An 11,379-nucleotide genomic window follows, 5' to 3' on the forward strand; every position below is an offset into this window, starting at 1 on the left:
ATGATACATGGTTGAGCTGCTTATCCACAAAGTCAAAGCCAGGAGGAAGAAAGGACAAAATAGAGGTCCTGCTCAATCACTTGTTACCTGTATATCCTTAGGCAAGTCAGTTAACCCCTGGGCTTATGTGGAGGTATTGGAAGTCATGGTTAGGGGGAAGACTAAATTTAGCAAGAGTGAGGCAAGAGTGAGGATGGGAAAGGATAAGAAATGTCAGGATTTAGTATTATGGAGATGGAATAATTGTGGTTGATAATAATGAGGCCGAGTGAAAATTTAGATCATTGGAATTCTTATTGTCCTGGGGGGCATCAGCATGGATATCTAAGTTTCTAAGATAATAGCAATAAAACACTGGCTCTGGAGATGAGGAACCTGGGTTCAAATACCATATCTGATGCTTATTACATTTATGACCATAAGCCCATGATTTAACCTCCCTGGACCTTGGTTTCCTAATCTGTAAAATAAAGGGTTAGACTAGGTGGCCTCTGAGGTTCATTTCAACTCTAATTATAATAATAGCCAACATTCATATAGTGTTTTAAGTCTAACAAAGTGTTTTGCATATGGTGTCTTATTTGTTCCTCACAACCACCTTGAAGATTATTTCTCTAATAATATAATTGTTGCTATTATCATCATTTTGAGACAATGAAACTGAGGCAGACTGAGCGTCTGTGATTTGCTCAGCCTCTAGCCTACAGATGAAGAAATGGAAGATCAAAGAAGTCTTCCTTACAGTGACCTGCCTAAGACAATACAGATAATGAGAGAGTCAGAATTTGAACCCAGGTCCTGTGACTTCAGGTTCAATACTCATTCCATTACACTATACTGGCTACTCTTTAATATCTTTAAATCTACATATGTACCTACATATTTCCATTACTGTGCACACTAGTGAGTACCTGGGGATAGATTTGAACTCATGTCTTCCCGAATCTAGGTCAAACTTTCTATCCATTGAAGATTTCCAAAGTCTGCAAGACTATGCTAACAAATATTTGGGTGGGGTCATGTACCTTAATACATTTAATTTCAGAGAAGTAGAGATTCCTGGATGATAGCAGAAGGTGAAGGGCATGGAAGTGACTGGGATCACTATGCTCTTTTTTACAAATTAAGACACTGAGGCTCAGAGGAGATTAAAATCACTTAACGAAGATCTCATGCCTATTAAGTGGTAGGAATAAGAATCGAACATAGGTCTTCTAAATGGATGCCCATTGCTCTTCCCTCTCCAGGGTACTGTCTCTATATCCATTAAATAAATTAGTCCTCAGGACCTGTAACAAAGCTTCCTGAATTCCTTCATCCTTGTGAAAAGGGGGAAGAGGGACTGTTCTTTAATCAGAGGTGGTATGAAGTTGATTAGGTTTGATTGCATGTTTCATGGTCGTTATTGATCTCGGTGATGATGGATGGGTCAGTGGTTGTCACTGTCACATTGTGGCTAGAATTGCATGAATTATTTGTCAGGGTTGGGCACCTCTTACTCACATGCATTAACAATAATTTCTCAAAATGTTTTCCCTTGACAGAGATTGAATGATTCTGAAAGGTCCCGTGTAGCTCCTTCACCATGCAGGAAAAAAAGTATATTCATAAATTACTCAATTGACACAGATGGGAACCTGGATGGCAGAGGGATAAATTGTACATCTTTCTTCCCATCATATAATTCCAGATAGCAGGATGGTCTGAGTCTCTTTTGAAGTCATTTGGGAGGCTATTTTGATTATATGTGGACATGAATGGTGGTTCTTTTATATAGAAAAGCACAGTTTGATAGGATTCCATACTGAGAGTTCAGTGGGATCTACAACAAGAAAACACATAAATTTCATTACTTCAATTAGAAGGATAGAATCATACATAGATCAAGCATAAGGAGAGGCCTTAGAGTTCATCTAATTTATTCCCCTCTCCTTTCCTCTTCTACTGTACAGATGAAGAAATGGAAGACAAAAGAAGTGTCCTTACAGTGACTTGCCTAAGACCATAGTGATGAGAGAAACAGAATTTGAACCCGGGTACTGTGATTTCAGGTTCAATACTCATTTCATGACACTATACTGATTATTCTTTAATGTTTTTAAATCTACTTATGTACCTACATATTCCTGTTATAAGAAAACTGAGAACAGAGAGACTAAGGGACTTTATAGAGTTGTTGAACAAGATCCTAATAGCCATACATTGAGATGAAACCTAAACTGAAAATTAATTCTTCACTAATATATGATAATTGGTTATTTTGGGGACTTAGCAAAGGTCACAGTCTGGTATTGGCATGGCAAAACCAAACATTAACTCTGATGTTGTTGCACCTGGGCTCAAATTTTACTTTCAACACTTAGTCCTTTTATGATCCTGAGTAAGTTACTTGACTTCTTGGGGCCTCAGTTTTCCCAAGTGTAAAATGAGGTTCTATTTGATGGCCTCTGATATCCCTTCTACTTCTGAATCTATGATCCTATCACCTAGGAAATTAGAGACATTGTGGTATAATAAAAATAAAAATCTTCTATTTAGAACCAGAGGACCTATTGAACATGTGTCCCAGCACTAAGTGTACTACTCATGTGAGTTTAACCAACTTCTTTCACTTTTCCCTATTTAGTTTCTTCATCTGTAAAAAGAGAGAATTGGGATAGGTGATCTCTAAGTTTTCTTATAGCTCTCAATCTTATCCTTCCATGAGTGGTTGTGCTAGGACTCAAAGCAAGGCTTGCAATCCCAAGTTTAATTCCTTTCAATTCACTACTCTTGCTTTTCAAAATTTATTTTATTTGTGTCTTAAAGATATGGGGTTAATATCCCCTAAAGGGATGAGTAACCGGCAATTGTACTCATTAAAAGTCTGCTTATGTTTCTGCAGTCTAATGCAACCAATTGTTTATTTGGGCTAAGCTCTTCTGCCTTCATTGAAGTCATTAGTACCTGTCAGTGAATGATAAGGTGTTTGAATTCTATCAAGTATTTTTCCAGGTCATTTGCATTTCACTTGACTTATATTTAATAGCAAGGAATCAGACACAATCAATAACTTTCACATGATTACACCTGGAAGTCAAAAAGAGTCAATTTGAAAAACATTTATTAAGTGCCAACAATGTAGGAAGTACTGATGGGGATACAGAGACAAAAGGAAAAAATAAAATAGTTGTTCTCCTCAAGAAGCTTACATTCTACTAGGGGAATAGTTTATAAAAAAAAATTCCTAATGATGGTCCTTCTTTATGTGTACACAATACACTAATTTACAAATTTCTTAGCATAAGAAAATGTTGGAGCTGGAAGGGACTATGGAGATCATATTGGCCAACTCTGTCATTTTCCAAAGTGGAAAGCCAGACCAGAGTAAGGAAGTGAATTAGCTAAAATCACACAGACAGAAAGTGAACGTAGTACTATTTTCTTCTACAGACAATACTAGATTTTCTTTTCCTTTCTCTGTCATAATTTATAATATATTACGGTAGCTTACACAGCGTGTGTGTGTGTATGTGTGTGTGTATGTGTGTAAGGAGGGATATTTTATTGACATTTTATGTTTTTTTAACCACACAGCTATTTCATAGCATACTATGCTGATCCTGCATTGAATCTTCCCTTGAAACAAAGAGAAATGGTTAACTAAGACACACAAACTAACTACATTTGCCAGCACATGCAACATTCCACATGCTAAGTCGCCCACATTTCTACTGAGAAGAGGGAAATGTCTTCCATTATTTTTTTTCTGAAGGACCAATATTGGGTCATTAATATCTAATAGTTGTGCTGTGCTCTGTTAGAAAATCATTTTCACACTTCCATAATCTCATTTGCTCTCAAAATAATCCTATGAGGTTGGGAGTAGAAGGATGAATATCTCTAATTTAGAGATAGGGAAGCTGAGCCTTAGCAGGATTAGGGCACTAGACCTAATGCACAAAGTTAGGATAAAACCACAGACTTTTTGAACAAGAAGGAATTTTCATCTTAATCTGATTCTCTAATTTTATAAAAAGAGAAAACAAGTCACAGAGATGAAATGTCTTGTTCAAGGCCACAAAACTTATGGCAGAGCCAGGATTCTTACACAGATGTTTTGATTTCAAATTCAGTACTCTTTCAACTATACTATGCTGCTTACATAGTCACATGCCCTTGAATATGTGTGTGTATATGAATGTATTATGTATGCATGTACGTATACACAAACACTGTGAGAGATATACATATTATGAGATGTATATATATAATCATGCATGTATTTTAATTTTATGATTATATATATCTAGATATACACATGGAGAAATATATACTTACATGCATATCTATATTCATATCTACTACATCTATATCTACAACTTCATATATGCAGAGTATCAAAATAGAGAGAATATCTATATACAGAGAATATATATATATACATATAAATTTATATTGTGTGTATATATGCATATACATATATATATACATACATACATATATCCAGTACATGTGTGCATTGTGTTTTTTCAGTTTTGAAGAAACACCAGATGGATAATTGCAGCCCCTAAGTGCATAATCTGCTCTCCAGGACATAGGCAGATTTCTGAGCCAACAAAACTTAATTGAACTTTCCTTTCCAGCTGGAAAAGGTTAGGGAGCTGTGCTGTGCAAACGAAGGCAGAATGAAAAGGTCAGCAGCTCACTTTTCTTTGTAATGGATTGACCAGGGCCGCGTATTTGTGTGTGTGTGTGTGTGTGTGTGTATGTATGCATGCGTGTGCATGCATGTGTGTTTTAGTTTTCTCCCACAATCACTGGATTTGAAAACTTAATTAGCAAAGTTAGTTCTCTTTCCCTGCCTTGAGGTATGCAGGTGATATAAATACTATAGATACCTTTTACCTACTCTTCATGTTTAGTCAGAGTCCAATAGCTAATGCAGGGAGATGGTCTATGACCCAGACAGGATAAGGCAGAGGTGTACATCTCCTGCTTGACCTTATCCTGGATTTCATGGCCCCTCCACTAACTTTGGGCCTTTGTTAAACTACACAAGAAGTCATCTCCACATCCAGACTTGTTTCAGTATTCCTTAAGTATAGCTTTCTCATTCCTACCACTTGTGTGTCATAGTATATTATAATAACAATAACTTATACTTGTGTATTACCTCTTGCTTAAAAATTCCATTATATAAGTTATCCAATCTTCTAATACATCATTCTTTCTAAGGTCCTTTCCACCTCTTACAGTCTGTCTTCATTTTTCTAATATCCTAAATTCTAAATTACTTTCCAGCTCTAAGGATCTCAGTTCTGTATTGATTCCAGCTGTTCTGTGTTCTATGTTCAGAGTTTTACCCAGCTGTTAGCCTTCCCTTTCACCTCATATGTTCCTAAGGAGCTCTTAGTCTAAAGTCTTTTCTGCCCTGCTTTACTCTTTTTTATTAAATGAATCTGTGCACATCCTTATGACAGAACAAGTAACGTCAGAGCAGAGGTTGTTTTGGGTTTGTGTTTGGATCCCTAATGCATTGTTAAATTAAATTGTATGAACTTTTTCCTGACATTTAGACCCTTGGGTTTGTTCCAGCTCTAATCATCTATTAGTCTGTGATCCTAGATCTTACTAGATATATATTAATGAAAGCCTCAATATTCCGTAATAAAATGTTGATCATATAGCTTCTTACCCATCCCTTATTGATGAATGAACAGTGATCTAATATATAATAGACTCCTTCCCTTCCCCCTTTGCAATAGCCCTTCCATTCAGACAGATATATACCATTTGAAACACAAATTTCAGTACTTGGAATGAACCTCAGCAGCTATCTAGTACAACCCACAACTTAAAGGAATCCTTACTATCATACATGTGCTAAATACTCATTCAGTCTGCTTGAAGGAGGTGGAGGAAGGGGGACTCATGCCCTTTCAAAGCAGCTCTTTATGCTTTTGGATAGTTTTAGTTGTTAGCAATTTTTTCCTGATCTCAAGCCCAAATTCGCTTCTTTGCAATTTCTACCTATTGTAGACTTTTTATTATTGATTGGTAAGCCTATGGAACTTTTCTCAGAATAATGCTTTTAAATGTATAAAATACATAGGTCTGCAAAGTAAACTCCCTTTATTTCAATTGCATTGCAATAAACATATTGTTTTCTCATCCAAGGTCATGAACTCTCTTACACCTATCTGTAGACACCTTGCCTATGAAAGACAGGTTAAGAAACCCAGCACTAGGGGATGGATAAACTCTTTGTTCCTGCAAGCTATGATTCTCTTCATGTATCCCAAGATTGCATTACCATTTTGGGCTCCTACATGGCACTTCTGACTCATTGTGAACTCCTACAATTCCTTTTTCTATATAGCCTTCCACCAAAGCATGACCACCATCCCTTGAACTTACCATATTCATTCCCATTCATACTTTTATGATGGACTGGGCACTTAGTTCATTCAACAGAGATTTACTGTGTATCTACTATGTACAAAGCCTTCTGCTACGTGTTGAGCGATATTAGCACTGTAATTAGAGAATGCTGTCAGAGATACCAGGGAGAGGTAAAAATTCATTATGAGCAATTGTTTTATTGTTCAAGCAGAAAGAGTATTAGATTGGGATGTCTAAGGAGAAGAAAGGGATGTTACTCTTTTCACGTCAGTAATTAGGCTGGTAGCAACCTGCTTGCTTTTGCACATAGTCATTTGTTTTTTTGAGCGATGATTAAAATACGATACTCCCCAAATTTCAGGAAGGGCCTCAGTTCAACATTCAATTTAACAAACACTTACTGTGTGCCTGTTATGTACCAGTTACTGGATTTGGAATGGGAATAAAAAGATGAAACAGATAACACAGTTCTTGCCCTCAAGAAACATATGTTCTTGTGGGGTCAAGCATGGGTACATGATACTTTTATTTTAACATAGATTATAATGGGGGGAAATGAGATTTTCCCAACAAGGTCTTAAGGACAATTTAAGGATGGAGAAATTAATTTCTAATTGAAGGTGGGGAAAAAGCAAGGAAGACTTCCAACAGGAGGTGACATTCATGCAGATCCTTGAAAAAAAAGAGGGATTTTGATTGACAGAGATGAGGAGGGAATGTCTCTCTAGCATGGGGAATGATCTATGTCCATGACCAAAGGGAAAAAAATTGAATCTTGAGTTCAAAAAGCAAACTAACTAGCCATAGTAGTTTAATGTGTCTATAATGTAATCTATGAATCAGTGGAAATTTGAGAAAAGGTTAGAAAGGTAGGTTGAAGTCAGAATGAACAGGTCATTAAATGCCAGGCTAAGGAGTTAAAATTTCATCTTAGAGGCAGTAGGGAATCATGGAAGCTTTTTAAATAGAGTGGTGACATGGTCAAATCTATGTATTAGGTACATTATTTCAGCAGTTGTGTGAAATATGGATTAGAAAGGCACTGCCCTAGGTTTTCTCTTCTCTCTCTACCACACCCTTTCTGTTGATGAACTACCTCGTGGATACAATTATCATTTCTACAGAGATGACTCTCCAAACTAAAAATTTAGCTTTGGTCTCTCTCCGAAGTTCCAGCCCCTCATCCCCAACTGACTGTTAGTCATTTGATGGGCATCTCAAAATCAGCACCTCTAAAAGAGAACTCACTAATTATACCTCCAACACATCCATTAAAGAATTCCTAACCTCCTGCCCTGGCCCAAAGAATTTCAAGACACAGGCTCTCATCCCATCTTTTGTCTCTATATTCCATACATGTTGTGCCTGCATTTCTGGAAAATGGTTTCTCTCTTCCTCTGCTTCTTAGAATCCCCAACTTCCTTCAGAGCTATCAGAGGTGGGGAACCTGAGGCCCTAAGGCCACATCTGACCTTCTAGATCCTTGGGTGTGGCCTTTTGACTAAGTCCAAGTTTTACAGAATAAATCTTTTTCTTAAGGAGATTTGTTCTGTGAAGTTTGAATTCAGTCAAAGGGCTGTTCTTAGGACCTAGAGGGCCACATGTGGACTGGAGGCCACAGGTTTCCCACCCCTGGCTTAGCTCAAACATCATACACAAAACTTGCTTGACATCAGCCAGATGCTAATGTCTTTACAACCACAATAAGTTTTTATTTGCATAAACTTAGAGAAGTCCATATAGTTTCTCAAAATAAATATAATATCCTTGAGAGCAGGGATAGTTTTACTTTTGTCTTTATATCTCCAATTCCTAACAAAGTATCTGACACATTGCAGGGAATTAAGAAATATTTGTTGATTGATTTTGTTTGTTTAAATCAATGAAAAGTGGGAGGGGCTTCAGGAATGAAGACTAGTTGAGAGAGTTTTGTGATAGTCTAGGTCAGAACTGATGAAAGCCTAAGCCAGAGTGGTAGAAAAGAGGAAAGGTGAAAGAGGTAGAATCAACAGGATGTGATAAATGATTCTATATAAGAGTTAAAGTAACAGAACAGATACAAAGATGACTTAGATTATGAATGTGCATAACCAAGAAGATGGTGGTCAGGATGGCAAGAGAAGGAAGATGGGAGAGTGGACAGGCATTGAAGGGAAGATGATGAGTTCAGTTTGGAATGAGTTACATTTGAAGTACTGACAGGTTGAAATATGGGACCAAGAAGTTAGAGATGTTGGATTGAAGCTTTGAGAAGAAAATGATTTGGACCCAACTTATTGCTTCATTGGTATAGAGAACTCCCATAAATTTATTCTTTCCACCAATGAAGGGCAATACGTTCTTTACTACTTAGAACTTGTAAAAACTGTCGAAGGCAATGAGAGCTTAAGTAACTAGCCCAAGGTCACAGAGCTAGTATATGTCAGAGAAAAGACTTGAACTGAAGTCTTCTTGTCTCTCCACTATGTCATAATGTCTCTTTGTAGGAGAGGGAAAAAATAAGGCTTTAATATACAGATATTATAGTCACTTATGTAGAGATGATAGCTGAACCAATTGGAACATATTAGATCAGGAGTGCTTAACTAGGGCTCCATGGAAGAGGGGTTATAAATTTGAATGAGAAAATTTATATCTTTATTTTCACTCACTTCTGACTTCAATTATGAATTATCCAAAAAAATATTGAGATGAAATCTAAGGGCTTCAGCATAACGCCATTGTGGTCCACATCACATAAAAAGGTCCAGAACTCTTGCAATAAATTATCAAAGGAAGTCATGCTGTATATTTAAGAGAGGAGCTGATTGGGACAGAGCCTTTGGGACACCCAATATAATGCAAGAGGAAGAATATAGGTCAGGAAAGGAAATCTACAGGGAATGGTCAGGCAGACAGTAAGGGAATAAGGAGAGACCAGTGCCATGGAATTCAAAGCAAGGGAGAGTTTCCATGAAATGGGGTTGCTTAACAGACTTAAATGTTTCCAAGGAGTCAAAATTCAAATTCAGCAAACATTTATTGTTGTTGTTATTCATTAGTAGCTTCTGTCATGTTTGGCACTTTGCTATCCCATTTGGAGTTTTCTTGGCAAAGATACTGGAATGGTTTGATACTGGTATCAAAAATACTAGTCCTTCTCCAGTTCATTTTTAAAGATGAGGATCTGAGGCAAACAGGTGTAAGTCACTTGTCCAGAGTCACATAACTAGAAAGTCTCTGAGGTCAGATTTGAAGTGAGAAAGATGAGCCTTTTTGACTTCAGGCCCATCCTTCTACCCACTACATGACCTAACTGCCCCAAACTTGTGCACTGTGTACAAAAAAGCACTATACTAGACACTGGGGATTAAAAGAAATAAAATAAACACAGAAAGGGGTTATGATAGACTTTGAGTAGGATGTAGCACTTAAGCTGTATGTTGAAGGACAATAGGGATTGTAAGAGACAAAAGAAAGGAGGGAAGGCATTCTAGGAATAGAAACCATCTGTACAAAGACAAAAGGACAGGAAAAATCATGTTAAGTTTGGGAGAGTTTGGCTGGAATATAGAGTGAATGAGAGTGAGTAATAAAAAATTCTGGGGTAGCCAGGTGATACAATGGATAGGGAAAGATCTGAGTTCAAATCCAGCCTGACACTTGTTAGCTGTGTGATTCTGTTCAAGCGACCTTATTTGCTTCAGTTCCTCATCTATAAAATGGGGACAAACTAGAGAAGGAATGGCAAACCATTCTCTTATCTTTGCTAAGAAAATCCCATTAGCAACAGTCCATGGGAACATGTAGGGTCAGACACAACTGAACAACAATAAAAAATTTAGTCTATAAAGATGGGTGAGAACCAGGTTATGAGAAGCTTCAAATGGCAGATTGCGAGGTTGTATTTTTCCTAGAGGCAATATGAAACCACTGAAGTTTTTGAACATAGGAACTACATGATCAGATATACTTTAGGTATAGTTATTTGGCAGATGTGTGGAAAATGGATTGGAGAGGAGATATGCTGGAAGGAGAGAGACCAACTAGGAGGCTATTGGAATAATTCAGGCAAAAGGTGACGTGGTTCTAAACTAGGATACTGGCTATGTGAGTGCAATGTTATTGGAAAAGGATCAATTAGATTTATTAACTGACTGTGTCATTTTTTTGTCCTTTGTTTTTGAAGAAAGTGTTATCACAGGATGATGTCTTGACTTGTGTGTGAATTGCATTTAAATGAGGCAGAGATGCACAAAGTTATCAGCCTCACTTTCTCTTCCTGAGTTACCCAGTGGCAAGAGAAAAGTCAGGATGATTGGAGATGGCCCAGGATGCAGTGGATGACCTTAGCATCTTTGATGTCTGACCAAGCTCTAAGGAATCCACAGTGCCTGTTTCTTCAACTTTCGTGGCTCTTGGAACAAATTGTTCTCATCTATGCGTTCCACTGGATGAAGTCTTCAAATGCTTGGGGTAGATATCCCCTTAACTCACTAACAGGTTTGAGGTTTGTTGGTTACTCTCAACCTGGTTTAGCTCATCTACTGAGACAGTTTACCAGGCTGTGACCACTATGCATGTTACAGTTTTGTTTTGTTTTGTTTTTTACAGCCACAGGCATGCCAGTCCTCCTTGAAGATCCCACATACCTTATACAATTCATTATGTATGAAGTGAGGGAAAGGAAATCATCAAGGACTACATTGATGTTTGAGATCTGGCTAATTAGAAGGATGGTAGTTCCTTGATAAAAATAGGATAGTCTATACCAAAAGATGGTAGAAAATTGGGAGAGTCTTCCTGGGTGGTGTGGAGTGGAGATTATTGAGCACAATATCTTTCACTGATTGTTTGAGGAAACTAAGTCCCATAGAATTGTGACTTGCCTGAGTTCACATTGGTAATATCTGTATAAATCAAGAGAGAGAAGAGATGAGGTCCATTTTGAAATTTTTTCATTTGAGATGCCAAAGGGGCACCCAAGCAGAGATGTCTAGTTGATAATTGGGCCTG

The sequence above is a fragment of the Notamacropus eugenii genome, chromosome 1 (genome assembly GCF_028372415.1).
Source record: "Notamacropus eugenii isolate mMacEug1 chromosome 1, mMacEug1.pri_v2, whole genome shotgun sequence".
Lineage (NCBI taxonomy): Eukaryota > Metazoa > Chordata > Mammalia > Diprotodontia > Macropodidae > Notamacropus > Notamacropus eugenii.